Here is a 19164-nt window from a genome sequence, read left to right on the forward strand (position 1 = left end):
TGAATTGATCTACTTCCCGGCACTAAGCTGATATCTATTCCACTATATAGAATGGCTCCAGCAGAGTTGAAAGAATTAAAAGTTCAGTTGAAAGATCTTTTTGACAAGGGATTTATTAGACCAAGTGTCTCACTTTGGGGCGCACCAGTCTTGTTTGTCCGAAAGAAAGATTCATCCTTACGCATGTGCATAGATTACTGCCAGTTGAACAGGGTCACCATTAAGAACAAGTATCCTTTCCCCAAAATCGATGACTTATTTGATCAACTTCAGGGTGCCCAGTGTTATTCCAAGATTGACCTCAGATCAGGTTACCATCAGTTAAAGGTTAAGGAAGTTGATATTCCTAAGACCGTTTTCAAAACTTGTTATGGTCACTTCAAATTTCTTGTCATGTCCTTTGGATTAACAAATGTGCCAGCTGCTTTCATGGACCTTATGAACAGGGTTTTCAAGCCCTATCTTGATCTATTCATCTTTGTTTTCATTGATGATATTCTGGTATATTCCCGTAGTGAGGCTGATCATGCAGAACATCTCAGAATAGTGTTGCAGACTCTTAAGGATTGCGAACTTTTTGCAAAATTCTCAAAGTGTGAGTTTTGTCTTAAGTCAGTACCATTCTTAGGCCACGTGATTTCAGGTGAAGGTGTGAAAGTCGATTTTTCAGAAAATAGATGCTGTGAAGAATTGGCCCAAACCCACCTCAGCATCAGATATCAGAAGTTTCTTAAGTCTGGCAGGCTATGACAGACATTTTGCAGAGGGGTTTTCCTCTATCTCTGCTCCATTGACTAAGTTGACTCAGAAGAAAGTCAGATTTCAATTGTCAGATGCATATGAACAAAGTTTCGAAGAGTTGAAAAAGAGATTGACTTCTGCTTTAGTTTTGACGCTACCAGACAAAACTGAAGGGTTCGTGGTTTATATTGATGCTTTGAGAATTGGTCTCGGATGTGTCTTAATGCAGCATGGTAAGGTTGTAGCTTATGCATCTCATCAGCTTAAGGCTCAAAAAAAGAATTATCCGACTCATGGCTTAGAGTTGGCAGCCATGGTTTTTGCACTTAAGATATGGCGTCATTATTAGTATGGAATGCAAGTTGAGATTTTAACGGATCATAAAATCTGGAAGTATATCGTCAAGAAAAGGGAGTTGAATCTCAGGCAGAGGAAATGGCTCGAATTGCTTAAGGACTATGATGCGGATATTCTCTATCATCCAGAGAAAGCGAATGTTGTAGCCGATGCTCTTAGTTGGCATTCCATGGGAAGTTTAGCTCATGTTGAGGTAGATAAAAGAACTTTGACCAAGGAAGTTCACCGTTTAGCTAATTTTGGAGTTCAACTCTTGGACTACGAAGATGGTGGTGTTGTTGTTCAGAACAGAGCTCATTCCTCCTTAATGGTAGAAGTTAAAGAGAACCAGTTTAGTGATCCCTTTTTATTGCAGCTGAAAGAGGGGATTCACAAGCATAAGACAATGACTTTCGAACAAGGGGGAGACGATTGTACCTTGAGGTATCGAGGCAGATTATGTGCTCCAGATGTAGATAGGCTCAGAGAGCGAATTATGTCAGAAGCTCACAATTCCATGTATTCTATTCATACAGGTTCCACCAAGATGTATCATGATCTTAAAGAGATTTATTGGTGGAATGATATGAAGAACAATCTAGCAGATTTTGTGGCTAAGTATCCAAACTGTCAGCAACTGAAAGCCGAACACCAGAGGCCTGGTGGCTTCGCTCAGAATATTGATATTCTTGTCAAGAAATGGGAGATGATAAATATGGACTTTATAACAGGTCTACCTAGTTCATCCCGCAGACATGATTCAATTTGGGTAATTGTGGACCGACTCACAAAGTCAGCACACCTTTTGCCTATCAAGACCACAGATTCAGCAGAAGATTATGCTAAGTTGTATATTCAGGAGATTATCAGATTGCATGAGACTCCTTTGTCTATTATTTCAGATCGTGGTGCTCAGTTCACAACGAACTTCTGGGAATCCTTTTAGCAGGCATTGGGTACCAAAGTAAACCTCAGCACAGCTTTTCATCCTCAGACACTTGGTCAGGCAGAGCACACCATTCAGACTCTCGAGGACATGTCGAGAGAATGTGTCTTAGACTTCAAGGTAATTAGGATGACCATTTGACTCTCATTGAGTTTGCTTATAATAACTGTTATCATGCTAGTATTTAGATGGCACCGTTTGAAGCTTTGTATGGGCGAAGGTGTAGATCACCTATTGGTTGGTTTGAAGTTGGTGAAGCAGAGTTATTGGGACCAAATTTGGTCTATCAGGCTATAGAGAAAGTCAAGTTAATTTAGGAGCATTTGAGGACGGCTTAGAGTCGCCAGATGTCCTATACAGATGTGAGGTGAAGATACTTAGAGTTTTAAGTTGATGATTGGGTGTTCCTTAAAGTCTCACGCATGACGGGTGTTATGAGATTTTGGAAGAAAGGGAAGCTTAGCCCCAGATATATTGGACCTTACAGAATCCTGCAAAGGGTTGGTCATGTAGCTTATGAGCTTGAATTGCCAAAAGAATTGGCTGCTGTTCATCTAGTATTCCATGTGTCTATGTTAAGAAAGTGTGTGAGAGACCGTCGTTGGCTGTTCCTGCCGATTGCATAATGGTTAGGGATAGTTTGACTTATGAGGAGGTCCCCGTGGCTATCCTTGATCGTTAGCTTCGTAAGTTGAGAACTAAAGATGTTGCCTCAGTAAAGGTTTTATAGAGGAATCAGAAAATTGAAGAGGCCACATGGGAAGCCGAAGAGGTCATGAAATCTAGATATCCCCATTTTTTTGAAGAGCAAGCATATAACGCTCAAGGTAACCTTCCATAGTCATGTCATGTCTCGTGTTTCATGCTCATGTCATGTAGCCAGTGCTCATGTTCCATGTCTCAGTATTCATGTTTCCATGTAACCATGTCATGTTGATTCAGTCTCCATGTTTCATTTCATGTATCCTTCACATTCATGTATTCAAGCCATGTACAGCCATATTCCTAACTATGACCCATCATTCGAGGACGAATGATCCTAAGGGGGAGATATTGTAACACCTCGTACCTTTAAACTAGGATATGATTCATGATTTAAGACTTATAATATCAGACGGGAAGTGTTGGAATTTAATTTGCTGCAGTTCAGCAAAATCCCATTTTCATGACCAGATATATGGACCGTATAATAATGTATGGCCCATACTTCTAGTTCGTATAAGGCGATATACGGACCGTATAATGTTATACGGGCCATATTTTCAATCCGTGAAACTTGTTTGGGAAGTCCTTGTTCCTGGAATTTTAAATCATTGTTAAATACGGTCATTTTATACGAACTGTATAACTTTATACGGACCGTATAATTTCCCGACTGAGTTAAGTATAAATACGTCATGTTCAGTTCTTTTCCCATTTTTCATATTCTCCAAGCCCTAGAACAAAGGTTTTCTTCTCCCGTCAATCCAAAACACCAAGGATAGCCTATTCCAATCATTCCAAGTCAATTCTAACATGTATTCATGTGATCTAATGAGAGTTTATCATTCCTAACCTAGGCTTTTCAAGAAAACCCATTTAAAGGATTCAAGACTAAAGCTTAAGGGATTCTTTTTCAAGTTCAGATTATTGATACAAGTTTTGGAGCATTACCAGGTATGTAGGGTTTCTATCTACGTGTGGGAACATCTTTGCTCTTCCCCACACCACTTCTTCCATGATTATGCAAGAGTTCACTAAACTAGGATTTTTAGCTAAGTTCATGATAACCCTAAGTCCATGCATCATGATTTACCACGTTTGCAATATATTTATATATATATATATATATCCATTGTTGTATTCCTAATTTTCCATTATGGCTATTGGAAATCCGTCTGTAATCCATGAAAACCCATATATTGCATTCTATGGGTTCCTACATGCAAGACATTAAATATTGTGCTTACTTTCATGAATATCCTATATGCCTACACGTTTTCATGCAAATAAATTATATAATCTTTATCCATGATTATGAAACAAGATATCCATGTTATAATACAAGTCATGTTTTTTATGAATTGACGGGCCTCTCATCCAACTATATCATGTTCATGTTTTTGGGAGTTGCATAGATTACCGAGAAGGTTTCATACCTGAAACTACGTATACCAACATCGGATAAGGATACCTTCATGTATTCTGCATCGACGGATATGGATCCATTCATGTCATGTACCCCAGCAAGGTACAAAATGGCTTAGCTGATCGGGCAGAGATCAGACGCCACGTGTTAACATGGTAGTTACATATCGGTTATACTAATCCTCTCCCACATATATTTTTACTCATGTTATTTACATATGTATTCATGTTCATGCTCATGACCAAGTTTAAGTTTCAGCTCTTATCATGTTATTTCATTTACCATGCTTATTTCATTCAGTTTTTTTATATACCAGTACATTTAATGTGCTGACGTCCCTTTTCTATTGCCCGAGGGCCTGCATTTCACGATGCAGGTACGGATTTATAGGACTCTGCATCTGCTCAGTAAGATTTGCTCGTCTTAGCTTTTTGGTGAGCCTCATCTTATTCGGGGTGTTATCCTTATTTATTTTCATGTCATGTTTAGCAAGTTAAGGTATGTTGGGGCCTTGTCCCAACCAGTCATTTTGAGTTTCAGAACTTTTTTCCCATATCTAAGAATTACCATATGTTCATTTGGTGATTTATGACTTGGGGGTATGGGTCGTGAGGGTTTTAGGAGCATTTTGAAATACTTTACTAGAATCCTAAAATGAATAAAATTGATCAACGTCAACAATATGGCTAAACGAGCTTAGAATCACGACTCGAAGGTTGAAATAGGATTGTATGATGGTTTTGAACTTGTACTTATGTCCGGATTAGAACTCGAGGGGCTCGGCTGCATTCTACACTATTGTATAAAAGTTAGAAACTTGAGGATTTCAAAAGTTTGATTTTGAGATGTGATGTTTCAATACATGTTTTGAGCCTTTGAGAAAGTCCATATAAGGTACTCGTACTTGTTGAATGGTTTGGAGGGAACCTGACTCGGTGAGTTTCCGTCCGTTTAAAGCAAGTATGGAGAAGATTCAAAGTGCTGAAACATGATTTGGCCCGATTTCACAAGAGAACTGCTCCTAATCTATAAGAATATGGAGATGATATTTACATAGAAGTTGTAGGACTTTGGTCTAGTTTCCGGTGGTTTGAACCATTCTTCATTTCGACATTTCTACAAAACTTTATGACCATTTTACTGGATACTGTATAACAATTTCTTTTACAGCAACTTCACGGTACTATTTAAGTCGGATTTGTGCGGTCTTTATTTCATTTCCCTATTCTTGGAACTCGGTTTTGAGAGGTTTGAAGCTAGGGTTTTTCATCTACAAGCTTGGGGGTAAGTGATTCTAACTTAATCTATTATTATTTCATGAACCTAATGTTGGATTTATCATTTAAGCATGATATTAAAGATGGAAATTGGGGATTTTCAGTTGATTTAGAATCACCTAAATTGACCTTTGACTATCCGAATGGACATCAAATGAAAATATAACCATAGATTTGGATTCACTTGGTTATGGGTATCACATATATGTAATTTATTTTAGAGTTTGACCACGGGGCTCGGGGTTGATTTTGACTTTGACCTAGCCTAAAAAAGTAGAATTGATATCAATGCATTCGTCTACCTCGTAGAGTAATATCTTGAATAGATTAGAGTCCGTTGTTGGATTCTGAACACGGTAAAGTTATTTGGAAGGTTAAAGCTTTGCTTGGATAGAGGTAAGTTAGGCTTTGACATCAATAAGTCCCAAATTAAATTGTTATATATATATATATTATAAACGTTTCTTGTAAAACAGTAGCAGTTTTAAGAATAAGTTTCCAAGTTTAAGAAGTCGTTTTTGGGTTTCCCCTAAAGGGAAATCTCTCTCCGTCTTTAAGTAATGTTAATCTTTTTATTTCAAACTGTGTTTCTGTAATACTCTCCCGTTTTATGTATATTATTAGTTTTCTTTATGAAAATTTATGTTTATGTAAATTCATGTTATTATGGATTCATTACTCTTAGTATATGATTAATCTCTTAATTTCTTAATAACCTCGATGGATTAACCTATATATATATATATATATTTATAGAGAGAGAGAGAGAGAGAAGGGATACCATATATTCGTGGTGACGAGCGTATAGTCGTTCTTCCATCTAGAACAATTTTATGGGCTAGGTGTAGTTATGGCAGTGTTCGAAGTGGGAAAGGAGTTTTAACTGGTCCTAAAAATATGGACCATTTTCACACGTTCTTATCTAACGTCTTAACAATAACAACAACATACCCAGTGAAATCTCACAAAGTGGGGTCCGGGGAGGGTAGAGTGTACGCAAACCTTACCACTACCTTGGGAGGTAGAGAGACTGTTTCCGGTTGACCCTCAACACAAGAACAAGCAATTTAAAGCAGTATATATAAAAGAATCAATGGTAAAATACTATGAAAAGTATGATAAAGCTAACTGGAAAAAGGGAAGGGTCGTAACTACCACAAAAGAATACAATAATCGAAGTACAAGGAACAACAAATTATACAAGTAACGGAAACCAAAGGACAAGGAACTGCAAGAATAATACTACGACTACTAGTATGAAAGGATAGCATTCGACTACTTACTAATCTTCTACCCTAATCCGCGTCCTCCATAACCTCCTATCTAAGTTCATGTCCTCGGTAAGCTTAACCTGCGCCATGTCTATTTAATCACCTCTCCCCAGTATTTCTTCGGCGGACCTCTGCCTCTCCGGAAACCTTCCATAGCCAATTTCTCACACCTCCGCATTGGAGCATCTCCTCCTAGACATGCCCGAGCCATCTTAGCTCGCTTCCCGCATCTTATTCTCCACCGCGAAGCCACTCCCATCTAACGTCTTAACAAACATGTATTTATATTTGTTTTAGTTCAAAAAGATAAATGCATACAATATTTTCTATAATAATTTAACTTTTAAAATGTAGTGGTCACGTATGTAAATATCATGCCAAAAAAAGACGAGAAACTGTGCATCTTTGTTATTAATATGCACAAGATTCTTTTCATGTGTTTTATCTTAGAAAAATAATTAGGACTGAACGTGAGTGAACTTACTAGAGACTAAAAAATGGGTAGATGAATATAGAAAATGATAACTTACAAACTCCAAAGTAGGCAGTCAAAACTTCCATACTCCTAAATTCAGCAACTCTTCCAAAACGTATCAATGGATGCAGTGCTAACGTATATCAAAATTGAAAGAAAATAGCTAAGGTTTTGAAGATGGACTTTCTTTTCTTTTTTAAAAAATAAATAAATTGGGGAGCAGGGGAAATGGGTGAGGTGACAAAGTGAGGAATCAAATCCTTTTGAAGATGGAATTCACGTATCCAACCAACTGAGCTATTAAGATTCACTTTTTGAAGATGGAGTTACCTTTACCATCACGGATATTAGGTGGCTGTTTGAGAATGTTTTCGTAAAAAAAAGAAGGAATAAATTGAATATGACTGGTGCTTTATAGTTTATGGAGAAATCTTGATTCTTTGAGAGAGCATATACAGAAAAGTTAATTTTCTTTATATTATTATGTTTAAATGGATGGCCCAGTGAATGAAGTAATATTATAAGTACTAGGTGTAATCATATTTAAGCTTATCACTTTTCTTAAGTGTCTTAGATTTGCATCACATATTTGGATTGCGGTAAGTTCTAAGAGTCCTAATACTCATTCGTACGTTACAAATGACTCAAAGGGAAAACAAAACAGAACAGATAATGTTATTCAACATAAAAATTGACATATAATCTTGTATTGGGTGAAAGACGTATCCGGGATTAAATAGTGTGACCGGGCGCTCGGGAGGTCAAGAGGTGCTATATAACTGTCCTCCACTCTTACCTACTGGGGTCATATCCGCCAACCTCGATCCGAGTGCCACTGTATATACGAATGTTGGGGATTCAGAGAGGTCACATCACCCGTGCTTTAGGGTTTGAAAAGTCCAACTTTGGCTTATATAAGCGTAGCTTAAGGTAGAAGGAAAGGGATCATCTTGTTCATGCTCCTGTAACCCTACCCCTCTTTTCTCTGGAAAAAAAAGAAGCAATACACACAAGTTTATTCATTGCTCATTTTAGCTAATTCAATCACTCTCATACATTTTTGTTTCTTATTGTGCCTTACCCGTACACACTATTAACCCGAACGGGGTTCATAAAAGAGTTCTCGGAATTGGATACGACTAACTTATCTTCAAACCCTATAAAAATAACTCTCTAACTGATTTTCTGAGAAAATTTGTTTTCACCGGAAAACAGTTTGGCGACGTCTGTGAGGAAAGACAATTGTGGTGTCGTCCTGATCTGTAGCAAGAATTCTCCCACGGAAAAGCAAGTACAATCGAGGTATCGAGCCAAACATGTCAAGGGTAAGCACTAGCTCTGGCGAGTCTCATGGACTGGAAAACGCACGAGATGCGGCGAACCCGGTAGAAATACCAGTTTCAGAACATAATGATGAGTTTGTTTGGGAACGAAGAAACAACAGAGTTAATGCCCCACGAAGACAACCTAGTGAAGTGCGAAGCGGAGGCATTTCAAGCGCTGAGAAAGTAGAGGAGCCCAGAAGGCGCGCGTTCGAAGGATGGGGTCAACCCAGACCTAGGACAAGAAGTCAAAAACCTGTCCAGAAGGGAGACCCTAAAAAAGTAATATCCCTAACAAACGACATGGTCATGGCCGTGGTCAAGGCACAGGACGAGATGATGCAGCGTATGGAAAGGGCCGCAACTAATGATTCTAGGGCTAGGACTCCAGTGTCTAACCAGAATGTGGAAAAAGCCTCAGCGGTGCCGCAGGTTAAAGAAGGGGAGACAGATGGTGCAAAAAAATGACTGGACGGGTTCAACGAGGAACTCATCAGGGTAGAAAAGGAAGTGCATGAGCGGATAAACTAGATACCGAGAGCACCGTCTATAGTGAAGGGCGCGGGAACCCGAAAATATAGAATATCACCATACCCGGAGAGTGCGGCCTCGGCCCCTATTTCGAGAAGATTCAAAATGCATGACATACCTAAATATGATGGGACCACGGATCTGAAAGAATATATATCGACTTTCGAAGGGGCCGTCACTGGGCATGACCTAAAACAACACGAGATCGAATCAGACATGCTGAAAAAATTTCAACACACGCTCATTAAGGGAGCACGTTCCTAGAACACTCGCTTACTCGAAAATTCTATTGATTCTTTTGCTTCTCTTGTAGAAGCTTATGCGAGTGCTCGGAGGGTGAAAACGCACAAGCAAGACGTGTTCGCCATAAATTAGAGGGGAGACAAACTGCTAAGGGGATTAGTGGACAGATTGTAAAGGGAGAGAATGTTGTTACTGGCTATCCAGGAGGATTGGGCACAGCCGCTTTCGCGGATGGCCTAAATCCGAACAGTTCAAACGCGTCTAGGAAGTTAAAAAAGAGCTTAAGGGAGTTCCCAGGAAAAACGTGGAGTGAAATAAATCTTAGGTACACAGCTAAGATGCATATCGAGGAGGATCAATGAGCTGCAGCGCCAATGGAAGTGGGTAATCGCATCGCCAAAAGGCCGGATCCTGGATTTATTACGAGTACTGTGAGCCATAACGGACGGTTCGAGCCATACAAAACTCACAGATTCCCCAGCCAAAGCATAAACCGGGGGAGTGATAGTAGCAATCGAAGCCTCATCAGGAGGCCCCCCCACCTCCCTTTCCGACGGATCAATATTGAGAGGGAATCGGACCCCTAAATTTGACAAACCACAATTTTAATATAGGCACGGTGGAGCTTGTCGCAGTGATGAGAACGATGAAGGAAGCCAGGTTCCCTGATGAGATCCGGGCAAACCCGGATAAGAGAAATACCTGGTTATCATGCCACTTTCATGTTACACATGGGCATGCCATAGAAAACTACTCGAATATGAGGGTCAAGGTAGCTCAGTTGTTGTGAGCAGGCCAGTTAAGAGAATACATTAGTGACCAGGCGAAACTCAACCTGATCGAAATCGCGGACAAAAATCGAAAAGATACCGCAACCTACTCACACTATCAACATGATTTTCGGAGGTGAGATGGTGAACAAAGTCACATACACATCGCTCAGAAAAAACAAAATCTCTATCACAACGATGAGTCAAGCCTAGGAGCCCGTAGAAAGTAGAAGCATCTCTTTCTCCAACAGTGATTGCCCGGGACTCGCCTCCTTCCACAATGGCGCCCTGGTAATATCTATTCAAATTTCTAGTTTTTTAATTAAACATGTGCTTATTGATCCAGGAAGTTCGGCGAACATAGTTCAACTACGGGGTCTGAAGGAATGGAAGCAGATGGATCAATCATCCCGGCAACTAAGGTGATGGCAGGTTTCAACATGTCAAGGAATTAACCCGACCGAAAATCGAGTTGACGGTTCGTGCTAATAGCGTAGAGCATGACACGTCATTTGATGTCATATACGGCGACATATCTTATAATGTGATACGAATAAGGCCATGAATACATTCAATGCGAGCGGTCCCCTCCACCTTCCATCAGAAGGTAAGATTTCCTACTCTTTGTGGGGTCGAGGTGTCCAAGGGAGGGGGGGTCAAGGCGTGGCTCGAGAAATGGAGGCTGCAGCAATAACGAAAGCTCAAAGAGATGAACTTGACAAATTCCAACACAGATACCTGGCTATGATAGCAAGTTCGAAAGAAAAAAGGAACACATGGAGGGGGGCGACATCTGAAGAGAGACTTCAGGATTAGTCTATTCTAAAAAGGTTCGTTGTCCTAGTGGACTAGGACCCCGCGGATTCAATAGTAGAAAACTGAAGTGCATGGCACTTTTTAATGCCACGAGTTACTTAGCTTCTTAGATGCATATTCTGGTTATAATCAAATCAGTTTGCACCCAGAAGACCAAGAGAAGACGTCGTTCATGACCAATCATTGTAATTTCTGTTATTACGTAATGCCTTTTGGTAAAAAAAAATACAGGTGTGACGTACCAAAGATTAGTGAACAAGATTTTTGAATGACAGATCGACAAATCCATGGAAGTTTATATAGATGACATGTTGGTCAAGTCCCGAGAAGCAGAGACTCATCTGTCCTCCCTACAAGAAACCTTCGACATTCTTCGCCAACACGGTATGAAGTTGAACCAAGAGAAATGTGCCTTCGGGGTTAGGTCGGGGATTTTCTTGGGTTCTCTAGTTTCTAGCCAGGGAATCGAGATGAACCTGGGCAACGTCAAAATGCTGTAAAGTTTAATCGGAAGAGTTGATGCCCTGGGGAGATTCATGTCTCGGCCTTCAGACCAATGCAATGAGTTTTTCAGTGTGATGAAAAATATAACGGATTCAGGTGGACACAATATTTCCATAAAATCCTAAAAGATCTCAAAACATATTTTTCCAAACCCCATGTAACGGTAAAACCCCCCAAAAAAAAACGTCTGTTCACTTACTTGATAGTTTTGGTCAGCATCGCGCTGGTACAGGAATAAAGTGAAGGCCAACTCCCTATCTACTATACCAGCAAGACGATGACTGGGGCAGTGTCCAGATACCCAGCCTTAGAAAAGCTAGCCCTGGCCTTGATTACGGCCACTCGAAAGCTCTGCCCATCTTTCCAGTGTCACCCGATAACGGTGGTCATGACTGCCTCATTGCAAGCAGTCCTATGGGGCGACAACGTTATGAGCCAATTTTCCAAATGGTCAGTTAAGATAAGTGAGTATGATTTGGTATATCAAATTTGCGTGGCAATGCACAAAAAAGGTCTAGCAGAGTTTTCAGATGATTTCATCACTGTTGTACGGCCTTGAGGGGCACAGGTCCCCTTCGACCCACATCTTCTGCCATTTTCCATTAACACTTTGGTTACATGATTGGGAGTGGGACTGGGATTGGCTGGAGGAAGGATCAGATGTGATAGAAGCAGACAAGGATCGAAAAATATGTGTTGCACTCTTTTTCTTAGCCGAGTTTTTTCTTCCCGAAAAAAGGTTTTTACTGACAAGGTTTTTAATCAGGAAATAACTATAAAACATATTAAATTTGCAAGCTTTGCCAAGACTCTGCGTCAGCTACCGGAAGCTCTTTCCGTGTTACCTAAAGTCACTGCTTTTTATTTCCTTTTGTTCACAATGTAAATATACACGAGCTCTACGCCCACCTTTATGAATAAAAGAGGATTATGCCACGACAGTTATGCTCTAAAATGTGTTAGTACGAATGTGTCTTTCCAAACCCGCAAACATTTGCCTTGAACACTCAACACAACCTATGGGCCTCAGAACATGAAGGAAACATAAACCTTATGCCAAATAAGATGAGGTCAAAACATCTTCCTCATCTGCATCGAACAAAAGGGTCCCCTCCTTTATTATGAATCAAATGAATAGTTCTTGGTCATAAATTACGCGGTCGGAAGTAATATATCTGGATTGGGAAAAGCCATTGTACATAATATCAACTCTGAAAGATAAAGAAGTAAAGCAATCGTGGTGCCTAAACACATGCATCCAAAATAAAAATGGAGCAAAAATCTGACAAAGGGATCCTAGGTGGATGGATCCCCATGGTTAAAGAGCTCCCCTACAAAGGACTGGATAACCTTCATGTCCGGTCCACAATAAATATCAATAGAATAACAGTAATGGGAAATGGATGTCATATCACAAAATACTTTGTCATTTAAAATAGCGAAGAAACATATGCTAATATGCAAAAAGGACATCGCTACTTACTAAGCCCAAAAATGAGGGCGCCATTCAAAGTTAGGTAAAACTATTATAAAACAATCAAAAGATTGCCAACAAAGAGATGCGGCTAGAGCGTCGGAGTAAGTCTAGTATTAAAAAAAAAACAGATCAAGAGTAAGCAACATTAATTGGAGGCCTAGATTCATTAACTATGGGAGGGGCGGGGTCTTCTGGCTCGGGAAGGACAGGCTTGGTCCCAGAAGGGCTTTTCTCAACAAGGGCTTTCTTGGGCTCGGTCGCATCACTATCAATGGGAGCTTAGGTGTCGGCTCCTCGACTTCCCCCATAACTTCCTCTTCTTCACATTTCTCCGAGGACCACCCTTCTCCGTCAGATGTCTAGGCAGGGTTCTCAACTGGGGCCTGAAAAGGCAAAGCTTTAGCAGCAATGTCCTTTATAGACAGCGCTCCAACAATCTGACCACCAATGTCAGCTATCCCGTCCCAAGCTTCCTCAAGAGCAATTCTGCAGGCACGGTACATGGCGTGGGCCTTTTTTGGAGAAAACTACTTCCTTATTGCATACAAGCATCCACATCGGTACAACTCAGCCAGTTCAGATCGATGGTGCTCCGGAGGGTAGCATTGGTGTCGAAAAGATGTTGTTTAGCCTCGAGCCATCTAGGCCTGGAGCCTTGCTTCGAGCCATCTAGGCCTGGAGCCTTGCTTCGAGATTAGCTCGCGCTTCTTCTGCGGCAGTTTTCTCTCTTTGGCACTATCATACCCCAACCTTGGGGGATGTGGTCGGCACCCAGTACCCGAAGGGCCGAGCTAACCAACTATGATATCTGAACTCTGTAACGTGAATCATAGGCCGACAAGGCCGCTGGATAACAATTGTAAGAAGTATATCATGACAACCTGCAAGCAGAAAAGGCCCAACAATACATATATGCATAACTAGGGCCGACAAGGCCACAACTAAGAAAGACAACTAGTCAGAAGGTCGGCAAGGCCACAACCAAGAAAGACAACTAGTAAGAAGGACGGCAAGGCCACAACCACTAAAGACAACTAGTTAGAAGGCCGGCAAAGCTAAACACAATACCTGTACACTGACTGATAGTCTGTAAGCCTCTAAAAGTACTAATATGCATCAACTGGTCGGGAAAGTGGCACCGACGTACCCATAGCCATACTCGTAATATATATATATATATATACACATGCATGCATTCTATTTAATGACTCTGACTAGCAACTCCGGAGAATGGAGTGCGAACATCCCTGCTGAACTCTGGTATCCTGCTGAGAAAGGTACACCAATCCGTCTACCGTACCTGTGGGCATGATCACAGCGCACAAAATGCGTCAGTACGAAGGATGTATTGAGTATTAAGGCGGTAAGCATAAGCACAACATAAGCATAAAAGATATAAATAACGAGAAAGGAGATACAGAGGCAACCTGAAACTCTGAACGATGTCACTGAGGGCGACCATAACCATGACATAAATGTAAATGCATGCTCGTAAAATCATTCCTCACGGTGGAGGCTTATAACATATCATATCAATAATAATATATATCCCTTTGTGAGGTGAGCTCATCATGTCATCATTTTTTCCCAACTGATCAGTGGTATGCATAGCTACGTGCCTGCCCGGCCGTCTATGACACGGCGCGGTAATGAAAGAAATCCATCTAGGTGCACATCTACGTGCCTGCCCGACCGATATATATATATATATATATATATATATATAAGTTCAATGCAAGACTGATCTCAGAAGAAATATCATGGAAAGAGTCGGAGTGACCTATCGTCATTATCCTCCGACTACCATTATTGTCGCTACGTTTATCATTCTTTAATCATTAGGCCAAAGAAGTAAAAGCACAAGGAAACATCTTGTTATGAATTATTCATGAAGCGAAAGTTAGCCAAACTCTTATGAAATATGATCGACACAACTTTTATCGGAAAGAGTGTGCCAACGAGAGGTACGTCACCTTGGAGCAATAGACAAGAAGATAAGGATTAACTCAATTAAAGGAAGTACAATCAACTCAACTTTGATATGAAGAGTACCATCACTAATATCATTCTTCATTTGATAAACAAGAGGGATATGAAATATGAAAGGTACATCAATACAGGCTATTCATGAGAAAAGGCTAAGCTTAACCATTTTCGAACATAATTGACACAAGTTGAACGGAAAGTGTTCTAATCGATAGCCAAAAGGAGATGCAGGAAATAATTTGGTACAAGTCATATATGAAGTATGTGTCAGCTTAATTATCATTGGAACGTGATCGATCCAAGTTAACAGAACAACTTTTCAATGAAAGGTCATTTGAATTCTAGTCATGCCACAAAGAGAATAGAAAGCCTTACATACTTTAACGATGAAGTTTTCCACGTTCCGTGAGTCCTCAAATACCTTACGAATGATCACCTACATCATAAAACCAATATGGTATCAATTCCAAGTTCATAGCTTATGGAAATACTCATTCAGGCATTTCATCGAACAACTTGCGGGTGTAAGTTCATAGGGTCATTTGTAGTTTGATTTCTTCATTCAAGACTACCATTTTCCTTCTCCTTTACTCCTACTCTTCTGTATCCATCCATCCATCACTTCATAGCTCTAAATAATACATTTAAACCACAAGAAACAGCCCAACAATCAAGTTCATCCATAAGAGTTCCTTAGAGTTAATAAAGACTTGTCCTATGGGATTTCTCCTCCAATTTCTAGGTTAAATACTTGAAGAAGATTAAGAGGACCATGGGAAGGGTAGAAAATACCTTAAAATTCAAGAATCACTCCAAAACAAAGATTACTTCAAGTTGAAGATTTCTTCCGAGAAGCGAATTGATGGAGGAAAGAAGGTCTTGTGATCACCATGATCTTTGTCACGTTGAATTAGCTTGTTTAGCTCTTGGATTCATCCATGATTGATGAAGAACGGTTTGGAAGATATTAGGGAGTTTCTTAGGGTTTTTATTTGAGAGAAAATGGAGTTGCCAAACGTTTGGGATGTTTTTATATAAGTTGGAACATTGTCCACCGACTTTGGGGCTTTCTGTCCGTGGCAGTTTACGTCCTTGGACGGAAATGCGAATTTCTCTCTACTCCGATGTCGTATTGATGAACGGTAAAATGTTCTGGAAACTAGACTTATAGACCTTCAATTTAATATTGGATCACCTCGTAAATCCAAGTATATTGAGAGAAAAACTCTTCAACATCTGACCCAAATTTTCGTGAAATTTACAAGCTTAACTTGTGACGCCCTTTGTCGACTTTCGTATTACAAATCGTTTGACTTCCAAACTTAACAAACGACCATTATACGATTAAAATAATTCATATTATTACTTTCTTAGCATGTCAAGCACTCCTAATCTCACCCAAAAGTACAAGTTATCGTATTCCCAACTTGCCAATTTTTGACGAAACTCATGCTTCTTTGATTCATTCACCCTCCAAATCTTCCGCTACTTACTAATCTTATTTATAAACTCTTATAACCATTTATATTAATAAGATCAATCCCTTTTTAACCGCGAGACAATTTCTTTTGAACTTGCGTCGACTAACTCATGATGCGATTTTAATGCGCGAATATCCGGGGAGTAACAGTCACGCCAACAGTTCAGCTTCCAAAACCCGGACCCTCTCTGTCAGGCCGGTCTCCTTATGCAAGACACTGGCATAGTGCTCTTGTGAGCCTCACATTTCTTCTGTAAGTCCGCAGGCTCACAATGAAACCTGGCAGCCTCCTCGCTGTGATTTTTCTATATTGATCCGACTGAGTTAGCTTTTCCTCCAACTCTTCCACGGAGACCAACTTTACCTGCAGGGTAGGGAGACGCTCTTGCAGCTTGTGATACTCCTCCCACTTTTCACTCTCCATAGCAAGTTTATGCTAAATACCTTCTATCGTCATAAGATGAGCCCAGGATAGTAGAAGCATCCGAGTGTTATAAGCCGGCATGCAATCGAATCTGGACAGAAGAAAAAAGGAAAGAAAGAAAGCCAATTAAATACCTGGGTGGTTGCATGAGAACAGACATTAAGGAGACAATCCGCAGACACAACATTCATTTTTATCCGGCCCTTGTCTGTGGCTAGGGGCTTCAAGTAATTGGCAACACCCACCGACAGAGACAAAAGATTGCATTCCCGAGGAATGGATAGAGTGACTTGCTGAAGAGTCGATGGGTTGCAGATCGAAGCAGGAAAAGTGTCTACCAGGCCTCTCTTCTGAGCTTCTCGGGGATTACCTGACCATTGGCCTGGGGGGGAGGGGGGAAGGTTTGCCTATGCGGAGCCGCCCTGGAAGAAGAAGGAACAGGTGAAACAGGCGTCGAGCCTGGAGCTCCACTCTTGACATTAAAGGGGACGAATAAAGGTCGGCAGAAGGAACCAGCTATCAGAGCAAGTTTCATCTCCTCGTACATAGCATCGGTAGAAATTTCTTGAGGGGCCCTTCCCCTACGGATAGGTTCTTGAGTAGAATCGGCCTCGTAGTCACTAGAGTCGGCCTCTAAATCAATTATAACCCGGCATCTCTAAGGCAAGCCTCGGTTGCTCCGATCAGAGGCGCTCTGCCTGCTTCTCTTTGCTAAAGGGGAAAGGACGGTAGGCGCTCTCTTCGATCGGGCCGGGGACATCCTCTCTTGATCCTGACCAAGTCCAGAATCTTTTAAACCCATCTAGCTAGGCCCCCACCGGGCCCCGTGTCCACACCGTGGTTGGAAACATAAAGAAAGAGAAAATTAACAGTTAAATTCAAAAGAAAGATAACGGCAAAAGATATAGAGAGGGATTAAACTCACGGCGTGGGATCCACTGTTCGGGTATGGGAGCCTCTGACGGTTTGACTAGATCTGCGGTTGGAGCGATGACGTACCTCTCCGTCCATCCTCGGTCAGAGTCATCATTAATACATGTGACCAGGGAATTTTGGTCACACCGGGTAAGTCAGAAAACCCCGGCTCTGGGAAATTTTGGCAATAAAGGTGGATTAGGTAGGAGAGCATGAAATCCTATTCTATTTGGGAAGAAAGATATCGAAGACACGCTACGGTTCTCAAAACAGTCGGCCCGACTTAAGCTAAGCATATATTATATCGCCTACAAAACTCCAAAATAATAGGGTTAATCCTGTCACTCACCCTGAGTGAGAAAGGATAGGTGTACATGAAGGAGTAGTTCGTCTTGTGAGAGGTGATATTCTCCCTTTCGCTGGTGATGAGCACCTCAATATCTTTCCAACCGCAGTCCCCTTTGACTTTGCCGAGCCTGTTGTTGCGAATAGAGGAGCAAAATAGGCTCGCAGACCATTCTCGATCGTGATCAAGAGTGGTGGAGATAGCATTTTCTACTTAGTGGTGGTCGGCTACCGCCGATTAGAACTTGATGTATTGAGACAATGGAGTCGCTATGGCCGGCAGTCTGTGCTCGTGCGGTGGCGCCCCCAGCGATGGATTTGTCAGAAGACATGACAAAATTCTCTGAAAAGATGGAGAAAATAACGAATATTTGTTAGAGGGACAAAAACAAAACGATGAAGTGATAAAGAATTTTCTGAATGAAGGAAGAGAGAAAGAGCAGGGTAGGTTGATTTGGGAGAAGGTAGGATGAATTTGAAATATGGGAAATAATGTGGTCTTAAAGATAAAAGAAAAGGGGGGAAACCCTTCATGTGCGTCAATCACACCTCGAAAGAAAACAGGCTCGTCATCATTGCAGTACCCAGTATCCTAGAAGAAGTCGTGTCACGACCCATTTCGACTAAGTCATACAGGCACTTATCTTTCCCACCTCGGTAAGAGAACCCTCAACCCAATGATAAGTAAAGACGTAAATAAATAAATCAATCAAGCGAGAAAAAGAATAATTACGCAAGTCTCACAATAATAGATAAAAGGATTAGTGAGGAAACAAGGAAAATACCCCCAGAGTTTGGTCTAAGCCATACAAGAGCATTTAAGTGAAATTATACAAGTCTGGAATATAATAAGACATCAATCTGTCTATGTCTCAGAGTAGAAAGTAAGACATAATAATAAGAGGAGTCTTCAAGGCAGCAAACGACTCGTGCTCACCCTGAAAACTCGATGCTTCGCTGATGGAGACTATCAGCCATGGGGGATGGAAGCAGACCCAACCTGGAACTCTGCATTCATAAAGGAATGCAGCAAGTGCAGGTCAGTACAAAACCACAGTACTGGTAGGTATCATCGGGCGACTAAGTAAGCTAACATAATTCAGACAATAAAGTAGAACAAGCAGATAAATCAACAAGTATAAGTCAAACACAATCAGAATCAAGTATCTGTCATCTC

The sequence above is a fragment of the Lycium barbarum genome, chromosome 7 (genome assembly GCF_019175385.1).
Source record: "Lycium barbarum isolate Lr01 chromosome 7, ASM1917538v2, whole genome shotgun sequence".
NCBI classification, from domain to species: domain Eukaryota; kingdom Viridiplantae; phylum Streptophyta; class Magnoliopsida; order Solanales; family Solanaceae; genus Lycium; species Lycium barbarum.